The sequence below is a fragment of the Gymnodraco acuticeps genome, unplaced genomic scaffold (genome assembly GCF_902827175.1).
Source record: "Gymnodraco acuticeps unplaced genomic scaffold, fGymAcu1.1, whole genome shotgun sequence".
NCBI classification, from domain to species: Eukaryota; Metazoa; Chordata; class Actinopteri; order Perciformes; family Bathydraconidae; genus Gymnodraco; species Gymnodraco acuticeps.
In genome coordinates this window covers 152,885-168,171 of record NW_022992128.1, presented here as the reverse complement: position 1 = coordinate 168,171, position 15,287 = coordinate 152,885, and the positions used below count along the sequence as shown (strand labels likewise).

The following is a 15,287-nucleotide window of genomic DNA, read 5'->3' as shown; positions in this document are numbered from 1 at the left end:
ATTGCGATTAAAATACGATTAATTGAGCAGCCCTAAATATGATCTGTGTAAAACTTAGCACTAAAACTAGAGGAAAAGAAGTGAGTCGGAGCATTGTTGGAGCTAGTTAATCTAATCCATGGAGGGGGGGGCACAAGCTGCTTACACTCAACCTGGAAACCAATGCAGAGCTTAATTAAAGCGCTAAATGACGTGTTTTAGCCTCTCTAAACTGAGTGGGGAGCGCTAACGGCTAAGCTACCACCCAATGCTTCACTTATTAGAGACTGTAGTCAGATGAAATGATACGGTTATCCTCCTAATGACGGAAGATGCTCCTCTTAGGGATTACAATATGCACTGATAACGTCTGCTAATGAGGAGGACATTAGGAAACCCTTGAGCCGGATAGAAAAGCTGCCAAGCTCAGTCAGAAGTCAGAGTGCTGGAAGAGCTATGTTAAGGTTAAAGTAAATTAGGTAACTTAAGAACCACTATGACATCACAGAGACTCTACAAGAATACAAATAATAATGATATAAAAAATAGAATAATAATAAAATGTAAAACAATACAATTAAAATAAATAAATAATACAACTAAAATAATAAAAAGGGATAAAATACAAATTAAATAATAAAATTAAAAGGAATACAATTATAATAAAATACAAATATTAAAAAGGAATAAAATCAGAATTCAATACAATTCAGTTAAAAGTCAAATGAAAGGGTGGGTCTTGAGTTTGCTCTTCAAAGAGACATCAAACACAGACATCCGAATGCAAGTGCGCGTGTGCGTGCGTGCGTACGTGTGTGTGTCCATGCTTGCCAGCTTGTGTAAAGTTGACTCAGAGGCTGTTTCTGTAATTGTAGCCAGTGTGTGTCTACATGCAGAAATGTCCTGTTAGTCTCATAAAACTACATCTCAGACGTCGATGGTGGTGGAGTGAGTGTCGGTCAGCCATGTCACACACGGCTCATTTTGATGACGCGCCTGTGCTCTGGAGATCAGCTGCTCGTCCCTGTTTGTCTGTGCTGTGTTAAAGCGGCCGGTGGCCTACTTTCTGTGGCCAATGCAAGATGGCCACTGCTACAGAATCAGCTCTGCTCTCCAGGCAGACACGTCACACACACACACACACACACCATGTATACATCACTTCAGGGGACATTACATTGACTTACATGCATTTCCTGGAGACTTATCCTAACCTTAACCATAACCAACACATGCCTAACCCTTAACCTAACCCTTACCCTAATCCTAAACCTAAACAGATGTAGATCCCCACAAGTATAGTAATGCTAGGCCACACACACACACACAAACACAAACACGGTGATGAATATGCAAATAATTAATACCAGAATGATTTTGGATCAATTACTTAATTTGCAGACACATTTACAGCCAGGAGTCCTGCTTAAATGTAAAACTACTGATCTAAGATTTAACTAATGATATTTCATAAAGTCACCAGCCGAAGTTCAAAACAATTATCAGTTAAAAAAAAATCCTAAATGTAAAGAAGGTAATTTATTGGATGAAATTGCTACGTTATTTTAAGTAAACATTGAATGCTTTGCGTTGAACTGCCAATTTCTTGGAAATCGTTCTCAAATAATAATTAACCTTTTTAAGTTTCTCAAATGTGAATTTTTCCGCATTTAACATCACATTGTAGGTGTTTCAATTATATAAAGAAAAATAAGTGTCACTAGTCTTTTAAAAAGTGCTATTACACAGTGAATGATATATTGAACGAATTAGGGAGGATCAATCAAAATTAACGGGCTGTCAAAGCATGGAATAAATAATATATTGTATTGATGAAAATCCAATGGCAATAAAGTTGAGTGTGTGTGTGTGTGTGTGTGTGTGTGTGTGTGTGTGTGTGTGTGTGTGTGTGTGTGTGTGTGTGTGTGTGTGTGTGTGTGTGTGTGTGTGTGTGTGTGTGTGTGTGTGTGTGTGTGTGTGGTGTGTGTGTGTGTGTGTGTGTGTGTGTGTGTGTGGCAGGGAATTGACATGTCCATTCCCCTCTAGCACTGTTCACTGCATCTCCATGGAAACAGAGCAACCTGTCACTCTGGGGAGCTACCGATGTGATTTAGACAGAGGTCAAAAGTTAATCAAGTATGTCTTCTGGATCCAAATCACCTACTCTGAAATCTCAAACATGGGAACAGGTAAAAAAAAAAAACATATTCACATTGAGAATATGGGAGAATACTCAGATATATTACGTAAAGAGAACCTCATATTATATTTAGTGTCTGCAGCACCTCTTTTCACCCTCTGTCTTTATCCCCTACGTGGCACCCGCTCTGGGACACGCTACCGCAGCCTCCCGGGTAGAACCAACAGGACTACGCACAGCTTCTTCCCTCCAGCAGTCAGACTGCTGACAATGAACCCCACGCTGTCCCATACTGCCTAGTTGTTGTCGTGTGCTGTGCTGAAGCGCAATTATCCTTGTACATTACTGTTTTATATACAGTACTGTATTCACTGTATTTATTATTATTTATACATTTCCCATCTATTTACCTTTATATCATTTATTTTGTAAATACTTCTGATAACTGTGTAAATAACTGACTGGTTTGCACTCTGGTTAGACCCTCCTTGATTTCGTTACACTGTGCTTGTATTTTGTAATGACAATAAAGTAATCTAATCTTAGCCTATCACGTAATGTGTTGGAGGGCTAGCCAATAGAAACTTGAGTGTAAGGTAGTGATGTCATAATGTTCAGTAACTTTCTCTTGACCTCAGTTGGTACTATATTGTATTTTTTCAGCTGTGTTTGGAATAAATGGTCAAATAAACGTAAGAAGTGAAGCGGATTTGTTTGTGTGCTTGTGACGAAGGTAACTTCGTCACTATGGACTGACTGCTTCAGGCCGGGTAATTGTGTGCACCTGGTGTCCTGTGTTGTCTCCTCCCCCCTCACCTGTGTCTTGTTGTGCTGATTAGTGTGTGTATTTAGGCTCTGTTTCCCTGTCTGTTGGGAGGCTGGTAGTGTGTGAGATCCTTGTGGCTGGAAGGATGTGAGCACAGGAACAGCAGGATTGAGGCTGTGTCCTGTGCTCAAGTTGAATAAATGCCCACGTCGGGTTATATTTTTGGACGTTCTGCCTCTGCCTCCTTGCTTGGTCTGGGCCGCTCAACGGTCAGCTTCACAGCGTCAAAGTGTTTTCTTCCCATATTTACAGCATGGATTTGATTCAGAAAGAAACAAGATAATGTCTCACTCAAACAGCATTTTGAGAGTGCCTAGCTTCCCTAATGTGATCTATTTTCTGTTTACATAAAGTCAGAGAAGGACATGGAGGAAACACGCAGGGAGAGACATGCATTCGAGAGTTTGAAAAATGTGTGTTTTGGTTTGACTGAAGAAGCTTAAAGATTTGTTTAATTCAAGAAACGTTTTTTTTTGTTAACTAAAGTTCACAAACCACATCAGGACGAACAATGCAGGAGATAGTCGAACTAGTTTCCTTAATTATTCCACTACTGCAGTTTAAAAACATAAATCTGTAGGAATCACATCAACCCTGAAGTTTGATTATGTTTCTCTGGTGCAATGTTCATGATATGAATCTACTTCACATTCATAGCTGCATGACTGCAGACCTTAAAGCTAACCCACCTCTGAGCAGTCTTAAAGAAAAGCTTGTGGATATTTCATGATATTTTCAGACCAGGATTCAAACGGAGAGCAAAAAAAGACACAGGAAAGACATGAAGCTTCCTCTACAGTGGGATATATTTATAGATGTCTCAGACTGAGCAGAAAAAGCTCGGCCCAGTTCCAAACCAAACCCCAGCTGCCTTCATGATTCGACCCTTTGATAGATGGAGCACAAGGTACTGCAGTGTTCAGAGCGCTGGAAGAGATATCAGATAGAAAGTCTTCTGAGCGGAAGGAAGACCAGAAGAAGGGAGGAGATGTTCAAACGGAGAAAAACTGTGCCAAGCTTTTCCAGATAAAGCTCAAGGAGAGCGATCAGTCTTCTTCTCTTCCTCCTGCGCCCTCATTATAAGAAAGTCGGTGGTGCGTTTACCTCTCAGGCTGATTCCTAGTCATGGGTTGCGGTTGAATTGTCAGAAATAAACGGTTTCATAACCATTATTCCTTAAAGGGGCCTATGCGAACGTTCAGGTACATTAGTATTATTATCCTACTGCCTGTGCTGCAGCACCTCTTTTCACCCTCTGTCTGAAACCAGAGCCAAGTCTACTCTGATTGGTTAGCTGGCCGGCTCTGTTGTGATAACACACTACAGGAAAGGAAAACCAAAACCAGCACAATAGGGCCTCTTTAACATCAAGTTTAAAACACATTAGCACTTCACGGCATAAGTGTTAAAATGTTTAATAAGCACCGTAACTTAAACAAGAGTTCTGTTTGTCGGTTGTTTTTGTGAATGTTGTGGCACGTTAAATGTTGCAAGGTATTGTGGGACAGAACGATCTCCTCACCTTTTGATAGGATAGCAGTGTTTCCTAAGCTAAAGAAGATAATAAAGGAAGCATGGAAGCTCCTTTATTATCATCGAGAGCATTCAAACAGCTCTTATCATGGCTTCATTTCCCTCAGTTAGAAACACTTCCTCAGCCAAATTGACATTTCCACTTCAAACCTGCTGAGAACTGTTTGTCTCGCTCCAGACAGGAAGTGGTCACCAGATATGGAGGAAGTCACATAGAGTCAGTGGTTTTGGGAATGCCATGTTTGGATGTTTTATACAATCTAATAAGTGGCATCTCCTCGCAGCCCAGGATGCTAACTCCACCCTGCATTTACAGACATGAAGGCAGGGTGATATCCAAAACCACTGGAACTTTCTACACTGGCATTTTTACCACCTCTTCAAAAAGGCCTGCAGGGTAATAAGGGGGTGTTTTTTTTGGGGGGAAGGGTGGTGTCTCTCTGGTAAATATAGGGCCATGCGATGTCGAGGAGTGAGGTCTGAATTTACAGAGCTCCGTAATAAAAGAGAGCGGCTCTTCTTCCAGCGCAGGGAAGGGTGAGGCACACTTAATTAATACGGAGATGTTTTAACCGCCCGTGAAAACACAGCTGAAAAAAGAAAAAGCGGGCGGGAAGGGAGGGGGGGGACATTTAGACCGGGGATTGGATAACACTGCAGCTCTGTTGTGTGTGAGATTGTCCGTTGGTCTATTCAGAACTGTTCAGTTATTTTCTCTTTGAGACAAGTGATAGAAAAGGAGACAAAGACAGGTATAGAGATACAGAAATACATAAAAGGGCTCACAGAAACATTTCAAAAGGACTACTGATGACAACAAGGACAACATAACATAAATCCCTGCAGGTATCTAAGCAGTTGACACTGAAGCACTTCAGAGATAAGCCACCCACCAGTGTGTCCATGGAACTGCCCCTTCCTACCTCAAGGAACTCCTCACCCCCCATACCTCCTTGCGGACCACCCGCTCCAGCAACTCCAACTTCCTCAAACCCCCCAGGACTAAGCTCCGTACTATGGGAGACCGGGCCTTCTGCTCGGCTGCTCCCAGTCTGTGGAATGCTCTCCCCGACCAAATGAGAGCACCACAGACCGTGGAGGCTTTTCAAAAGGCCTCAAAACCCATCTCTTCAAAAGAGCCTTTGCCTAGACCTTTTTATCACCCTTTGATTTATTTATTTTGTATTGCTTTTTATTAATTCTACCGTGTTGTGTAATGTTTATTTATACTGTTCATGGTCACTACTTGTAGCACTTCGGGATTTGAAATCAAATATGAAGTGCTTTATAAATGGAACCCATTATTATTATTATTAAGCTTCCTGTGCAAAAACCTCACTTGAGCTGCAATGACAGATGTATTTTGGCTTTTTTATTCAAATTCACAAGAAAAATGAAATACTTAGACTATATAGACTTGAGTGTATTCAATCAGTGCATCCTTGGGTGTGAATGGAATCTGCTAGAAGTTGATCAATCAAGTAAATCAGCCTACAATTGTGACTTAAAATGGTTTTGGGTCTGGTTAAGGTATACATCTTAAAGAGTCTCTATTATGCTTTTTGGGGGTTTTCATTTTCTTGTACACGTTTTGAACATTAAAGCATGGAGACATGTCACAGTAGAAGCAAAAAATACAATTATGAACCTGAAAATAAGCATAGCATGTCCTGTCTTCAGGGTCAGATTTGTAATAATGTTTACTCATTCTTTGATCCAATAGCTCCTGATGAAAATCATAATTCGCCATTCGTTCTTGTGTCTAGAATTCATTCAATTATTGAGAACATGGCCATTTTAAAAGCTTAAAGAAGTATACGTTTGGTATAACCAACTAAGCTGTAAAGCTGGTGAAATAGAATATACATAAATAGTCAATTGAGTTCAACAACAACTGAAACATCCAGATGACACACAACCATGGAAATGTGGTGTCAAAGTTCGTATTGCCGTCACTTTGAGGCTAAACAGTTGTTATTGATGAGCCAAAGCTTGTTTGATTTACTTTTAAATGTAGAAGACAGTGCTGACTCTGTTGGAGCTAACCCCAACACAAAGAGGGGTTTCTGCCCTTGTGACAACCATTAAGACGGGTCGCAATAAAGATGCCCAGAGGTCAGAGGAATAATGCTGCTATTTCTCTCTTCGAAATGCACCCACATACCAAGAAAAACTGATTCAAAGCAAAAACATTTAACCAACTTTACTGCCACCATTTTGGTCTGTCTGAATAATCATAGGGACGTGATCCTAGGGCTGCTCGATTATGGCAACAATCATAATCTCGATTATTTGGGTCAATAATTGATATCACGATTATTAAAAACGATTATCCATTTACTTTGAAAACATGTGAACAGTATGTTTTTAACAGTTGATTACCCTGAACTTTATATATATATATATATATAAATATATGTTAAAAATAATACAAAAAAATAAATAATAATAATAAAAAGATAATCGTTTTATCTCGAGTACTTTGTCTTCGTAATCGTTGCAAGCCAAAATCGTAATTGCGATTAAAATACGATTAATTGAGCAGCCGTATGATCTTATTATTCTTTTTGGGGGGGATTTCTGTAGTGAAAAGACTTTGAGGGAATTAAAAACAAAGATATAAGACCCCACATTGAAAAGCCACAGTGAAAAGCATTCAGACCTACACTAAGGCACGGGGCAAAAACAGCGCAGAGTTCAGTCTGTTGGCTTGTTTTAATGCACCAGAGAGCAGCCGTGCACAGAGCTGTGGGATTATGAGGCGTAAGGAGTAATTCAGTAAAAGCCTAAAGTCAACAGTAAGTGCACAGACGCTGGTTCACTGCTGGGTGAAGCTCAGATCAGCTGCTAGCTGCTGGGTAAAGCACTAACACGGCTAACACCAGACTGCTGGATCTAAGTACGAGGGAATTTTGTTAAAATGCTTGGGTTAGAATATAGTGAAAAATACCAAAACAGAAATAATCTCCTTTCAGACAGAGGGTGGAAAGAGGTGCTGCAGCACAGGCAGTATGAGACACTACATACTGATATACACCTGAACATCAGCAGGAGAGGACTCTTTAAAGTAGAGACACTACATACTGATATACACCTGAACATCAGCAGGAGAGGACTCTTTAAAGTAGAGACACTACATACTGATATACACCTGAACATCAGCAGGAGGACTCTTTAAAGTAGAGACACTACATACTGATATACACCTGAACATCAGCAGGAGAGGACTCTTTAAAGTAGAGACACTACATACTGATATACACCTGAACATCAGCAGGAGAGGACTCTTTAAAGTAGAGACACTACATACTGATATACACCTGAATATCAGCAGGAGAGGACTCTTTAAAGTAGAGACACTACATACTGATATACACCTGAACATCAGCAGGAGAGGACTCTTTAAAGTAGAGACGCTACATACTGATATACACCTGAACATCAGCAGGAGAGGACTCTTTAAAGTAGAGACACTACATACTGATATACACCTGAATATCAGCAGGAGAGGACTCTTTAAAGTAGAGACACTACATACTGATATACACCTGAACATCAGCAGGAGAGGACTCTTTAAAGTAGAGACGCTACATACTGATATACACCTGAACATCAGCAGGAGAGGACTCTTTAAAGTAGAGGACACTACATACTGATATACACCTGAACATCAGCAGGAGAGGACTCTTTAAAGTAGAGACGCTACATACTGATATACACCTGAACATCAGCAGGAGAGGACTCTTTAAAGTAGAGTCACTACATACTGATATACACCTGAACATCAGCAGGAGAGGACTCTTTAAAGTAGAGACACTACATACTGATATACACCTGAACATCAGCAGGAGAGGACTCTTTAAAGTAGAGACGCTACATACTGATATACACCTGAACATCAGCAGGAGAGGACTCTTTAAAGTAGAGACATTACATACTGATATACACCTGAACATCAGCAGGAGAGGACTCTTTAAAGTAGAGACACTACATACTGATATACACCTGAACATCAGCAGGAGAGGACTCTTTAAAGTAGAGGACATTACATACTGATATACACCTGAACATCAGCAGGAGAGGACTCTTTAAAGTAGAGACACTACATACTGATATACACCTGAACATCAGCAGGAGGACTCTTTAAAGTAGAGACACTACATACTGATATACACCTGAACATCAGCAGGAGAGGACTCTTTAAAGTAGAGACACTACATACTGATAAACACCTGAACATCAGCAGGAGAGGACTCTTTAAAGTAGAGACACTACATACTGATAAACACCTGAACATCAGCAGGAGAGGACTCTTTAAAGTAGAGACAATACATACTGATAAACACCTGAACATCAGCAGGAGAGGACTCTTTAAAGTAGAGACACTACATACTGATATACACCTGAACATCAGCAGGAGAGGACTCTTTAAAGTAGAGACACCTGAACATGAGGAGAATATGTCCTCATTCTTCAGTCCTGTGTTTATTCACTTTAGTGTTTTAGTAACCCAAAGTTTTGTGTTGCTGTGTTTATGAACTGGAGAGGAAGTTGGTATTGTTTCTATTTGTATTTATTGCTGTTTGTGAAGAACTTTGTGTGCTCTTTAAATAAAGTGTCCTTGATTACTTAATAGATCGGCCGATAGATAAACATGAAAGTATACTTCTTCTGTTGTGAATGTGTCTTCTCCTAATCCCAAAATGTAAGCGGATTCATTTCATTGTCCAAAGCGGGGCGAAACATTTGGAAATGAGGGGAAAGTCTGGTTGAAGTGATTCCAGATTCCAAGGTGTATTGTGCGCAAGGTAAGGAGCATCACTCGCCTGCAACAAAACAATGACTTTGATAGTCTGGCAAATGTAAACACTTACAAGCCATTTTGACGGTGCACAAAAAATGTTGCGAGAAAAATATTCTGAAATGATGCTCTACAGAATCTGTTAAACCTGATGAAAACAAGTTCCCAACATGTTGATTCATCATTGAAACATTCCCACTCGGTCTTTTCCAGGCAATTCGGTATCCTTTGTTTTCAGGTGGTTACGAGGTGGCTAATATTAGTGCAGCGCCGGCTGACCTCAACTCCACCCGACCCTTTTCCTTCTGTCTACATCAACACGCTGCAACAGGATTAAATGCTTAAGCTCAGTTTGAATAGCCACATATTTGAGCAACAACTTCCCTAAACAGACTATTTCACTTGTTGTCTTCTTACAATGGACCTTCTCCCTTAACGACATGAAGCCATGCATGTTGTGATGCAGCAGCCCCTCCCCCCCCTCAACACACTGACCCACAATTCAGCTCTGCTGCTGGACGCTATAAATAGACGGCGAGTTAACCTAAAGCGAGGGAGAGAAAATTAAAGGGCAGGGAGTTAAAGAGAGACGAGGGCAGGGACAAATATGAGGTCTTCAAGATAATACTGACGGTCATATATCCTAACTTGTCTCAGATAGTGTCCCTAAGTTGAAGTGCTTGCAGTGTTAAGAAGACCTGCGAGTAATCATCAGCCACAGGAAGTCACATCCATCTGTCCTCCAGACACATTAGTTACAGAGCAGCTTATTCTTTGGCCTCTGCTTCACGAGACGCGTGACTGCAGGCAGACGTGAGTTATGGGGGAGTTCGTCTGGAGAAAAGATCAGGGGACGTCCTCTCCCTCGGACAGTGAAACGTTGAAACATGTCAGACGGTGATATAAAAGAACGGTGCGTCCATAACAAGGTGAATCCTTCATAACACTAAAGACGGAGAGACGGAGATACCATTATATATTTTATTGACAAAAAAAGGCGTTTGGACAAATTGAGAACTTTGCCTGAAGAAAAGCATATTTTTGACACGGCTTAGTTGAATACTCTATTCTGATTGGTCAGTTTCGGACATTCCAGAGGTTGTTCATTTGCGATTACAGACCGTTGCTAAGGAGAAAGACCGTTGCTAAGGAGGACTAGGAGACTGTGTGCAGTCATATCAATCCGCAGAAGGAAGTCCGGTCAGTTTAACGTCAGACACAACATTAGTTTTCTCTGTCAGAAAACACCATCGAATACTTTTTGAATATTCATTTTTATATTTGTGAAGAGCACAACACTTTGGGTTCATGATAGCTAAACTGTCCCCAGTAAAGAAAAGAGAAAGAGCGAGAGAAGGGACAAAGTATAGAGACAGAGCGCTGTCAGAGAAATCCCCAGATGAAGACAGACAGGAAGTCAACACTCACTAGACGGTATCTGATCAAATAAGTCATGCTAAGTTGGAAAAAACCTGTATTATTATGAAGCTACTTGTCCCATTGAACATCACCAACTGAACCTCACACACAGTTAACAACCGAGTCATCTGCCTGCAGGAGAACATTCTTCATGCTTCTGTTCAAACCAACTACAAAACTGAAATGTCACTCATGTGTAAAAGAGGAATTGCAGATTTAGCAGCTGCAATGTGAACACAAAAAGAGACCAAGAAAATATGTTAAACCCTCCATTCTCCTCCGACTGATAATCCATCTGACAACACAAACATTCCTCTCTAGAAAAAACCTCCTATGATTTATTCAGCCAGCAAGAGGAGAGCTGGGATTACAGGAGAGATGGAGAGGAAATATAATCAGTTATCTAATCTGAGTATCGAAATATAAAAGTAATGTATCCTGATTACTCTCCGTTACTTTTGGATTTTAATATCAAATGCAAGACAACCTTAGAAAAGAAGATCCAAGATATTTAGGATCAAAAATGGTTTTATTGATAGTAAGACCTGCCTTTCATGAAGCAGATTCAGCCGATACACCAAGATAGATTCACACGTAAAGTATTATCCTACAGAACAGCTGACAGAGAAGAGATAACATCTGATCCTTTTACAACACACACTATATGATATTTTTAATAACATTGTAATCCTGCTAATTTCTAGTACAACAGTAATCTGATTACATCTCTTCGTTGATGTAACTGACAGAAACTAGGTCCTCCAGCCTGCGACCATCATGTCAACAAACAACACACACTCTCCCAGCTGGAGGCCCTTCATCCAGACAGTCACACACACTCATCCTGTCTGAGTCATCAGTCATTATGGACGCGATGACAAAAATGCCTCATTCGTCCAAAAGGAAAGCGCAAGGATATCAAATACCGTTCAAATTTGTTTTAGATTACCAAAAACAGCTTCATTCAAGGGTTGACTTTTTATTGTCTCTTTATCTTAGTACAAACCAGGTGATAATTGTGATTGTGACACATGATATCAGACAAAAAGGGCGATTTTATAAGTGATTAATCATCAGATTGAAAGCGCACAAAATGTCACAAAACGGGAAAAATGTCAATTTCTTGAAGTGTAGGGTAGCTTACATTTTTTTATTTCTTGTTTTTATCCAAGCTACAACAATATACTGTTCATTATTAGGGGAAACACATTCATGTACTGGCCCTTGCAGTGAAATGGATGTGGAAAAGTGAACCAAAGAATCTAAAAATAAGATGAATTCAACCTGCTTCAGTAATGGATCAGACCTGAGGCTGACACTCTAAAGATGACACCTTTGCTACCACACAACAAAGAACACACAAGAACACACACAAGAACACACACACACACACACACACACACACACACACACACACACACACACACACACACACACACACACACACACACACACACACACACACACACACACACACACACACACACACACACACACACACACACACACACACACACACACACCACACACACACACACACACACACACACACACACACACACACACACACACACACACACACACACACACACACACACACACACACACACACACACACACACACACACACACACACACACACACACCACACACACACACACACACACACACACACACACACACACACACACACACACACACACACACACACACACACACACACACACACACACACACACACACAAGGGTCATCAATAAAAACCTATTGACCCAAGAGAGACAGGAGAAAGCAGCAGAGCTTCACTCTGCCATTAGCACCTCCGCTGAGAGCGCTAACCCATTCCTCTCCGAGCCTCGGACAAACATAACAAGTTACTATGGGGAGCAGGGTGGAAAACCAAGTCACTCACATGGTTAAAGAGGAAGACGAGGAAGAGGAGAAGAAGAAGGAGGGGTGATGGCGGTTAGACGGGAGAAGATATAGTCGGAGAAAGAGACAATTACAGAGTGATGTCACTGCAGAGCAATGCAATGATGATAACAAATGAAGCCCTTTGTCTTGACTGAGAGATGTACAGTGTGTGTGTGTGTGTGTGTGTGTGTGTGTGTGTGTGTGTGTGTGTGTGTGTGTGTGTGTGTGTGTGTGTGTGTGTGTGTGTGTGTGTGTGTGTGTGTGTGTGTGTGTGTGTGTGTGTGTGTGTGTGTGTGTGTGTGTGTGTGTGTGTGTGTACATGTGTGTGTGCGTGTGCGTGCGTGTGTGTGTGTTTACAAGCAGTGAAAGTACCTGTGAAAGTCTGGCACTTTATCAACAATATAAAAAGACAAAATAAAGACGTGGATCATCCTAGTCATAAAACCCTTGGCACGCACACTCACACACTATTTTCCTTGTAGTCACGTCAAGTTTGTTTACAGAGTCAGGAATCACAAGTTTGCCAATAGGCGCTTTTTTTCATGAGAACTTAGTTCATAAGAACTTAGTTCATGAGAACTCTTTAGTTCTCATGAACTAAGTACAGATCGCGTTCACACCGGAATAAGTCCCAGAGGGAGGATTAGGCAAATGAAGCCGCTGACGTCACTTCTTCTTCGAGGCTTTAATGACATCCACTTAAACACAGACAGTGGCAGAACTTCAGTGTTAGTATTATTAGATCTCAGTGCTGCGTTTGACACTGTTGACCACAGCATATTACTAGACCGACTAGAAAACTGGGTGGGACTTTCGGAAACAGTTCTGAATTGGTTTGAATTCTACTTAAAGGACAGAAACAACTTTGTTTCTATAGGTAAATACACATCTGAGTTGACAAATATGACATGTGGGGTACCTCAAGGCTCCATCTTGGGGCCTCTTCTCTTTAACATCTACATGCTACCACTGGCTCAGATAATGAAGAACAACAAAATAAGTTACCATAGCTATGCAGATGACACACAAATCTACGTAACAATTTCACCAGGAGACTATGCTCCAATTCAAACACTGAGTAAGTGCATTGAACAAATCAATGACTGGATGTGTCAGAACTTTCTCCAATTAAACAAAGATAAAACTGAGGTAATGGTTTTTGGAGCCAAGTCAGAACGTATAAAAGTTAGCGCTGAGCTTCAGTGTGCAATGTTCAAAACAACAGATAAAGCCAGAAATCTAGGTGTAGTCATGGACTCTGACCTGAGTTTCAACAGTCACATTAAAACTGTTACTAAATCAGCCTACTATCACCTAAAGAATATATCTAGGATTAAAAGACTAATGTCACAGCAGGATTTGGAAAAACTTGTCCATGCTTTTATCTTCAGTAGACTCGACTACTGTAATGGTGTCTTCACAGGTCTCACTAAAACATCTATTAGGAAGCTGCAGCTGATTCAGAACGCCGCTGCTCGAGTCCTCACTAACACTAAGAAAGTGGATCACATCACTCCAGTTCTGAAGTCTTTACACTGGCTTCCTGTGTGTCAAAGAATAGATTTCAAAATACTGCTGCTGGTTTATAAAGCACTGAATGGTTTAGGCCCAAAATACATTTCTGACCTCCTGCTAAATTATGAACCATCCAGATCTCTCAGGTCTTCAGGGACTGGTCAGCTTTCTGTCCCCAGAGTCAGAACTAAACATGGAGAAGCAGCGTTCAGTTATTATGCTCCAAATATCTGGAACAAACTCCCAGAAACCTGCAGGTCCGCTGCAACTCTGACTACTTTTAAATCCAGGCTGAAGACTTTTCTTTTTGTCGCTACTTTTAATTGAACTATTCATATCTTAGACTGCACTGTAACTTTTATCCATGTACTTTTTTCTTTTAATGTTTAATTGACTGCCATGTATTTTTTTTTCTTTTAATGTTTATTTTATTAGCTTTTCTTTTTAATGACTGATTTTAAATGCCATTTTCTTAATCTCTTTCATTTTTTGTAAAGCACTTTGAATTGCCTTGTGTTGAAAAGTGCTATATAAATAAACTTGCCTTGCCTTGCCTTGCCTTCTGCTTTGGGTTTACTGGCAGGCCGCAAACCACTTCACGGCGTATACTGCCGCCCAAAGTCCAAAGAAGGCTTCAGTAGAAGCTGCTGGGACTCCCAGCAGCTTCTACTGAAGCCTTCCGAGTAAATCGCCAGAACGCCGACACCTCCTCATCTCCACCGCTCCCATGTTTTCTTTTGTGTTGCCATAAGTTAGTCTCTCTGCGTTTCTGCGCTGGGCTAATGCTAATGCTAATAATGCTAATGCGAGGAAAATAAAATGGCGGCTTCACAAAACTTTTTCAGAGTTTTACGGGGCGTGGTTTTCAATCCGCCCAGCCAATCAGACATGGGAACCTTTTCCTCCCAGAAAGAACCTGCTCTCTAGCAGGGACTGAAAAGGGGGTGGAAAGGTTCTCATTAACTAATTTTAGTTCCGGATTTTTTTGGTGTGAACGCACATTTTCGGAACTATATCGGAACTAAAGTGGGAAAAGTACTCCGGTGTGAAAGCGCTTATTGAGGGCTCTACAAAGCCTCTGTCCTCGTTTCCCCTGATCCTAGATCAACATCAACAGTTAGATATTCAAAACCGTTTTTTGAACTAAAAAAAGTAATCATAA

At 40.8% G+C, this 15,287-nt stretch overlaps 1 protein-coding gene across 1 annotated transcript in view; it reads right to left on the bottom strand.

Moving 5' to 3' along the window:
* The window catches only part of LOC117538083 (TRAF2 and NCK-interacting protein kinase-like), a gene marked incomplete in the record, with an annotated part of 93,548 nt that overhangs the window by 52,845 nt on the left and 25,416 nt on the right, over positions 1-15,287 (bottom strand).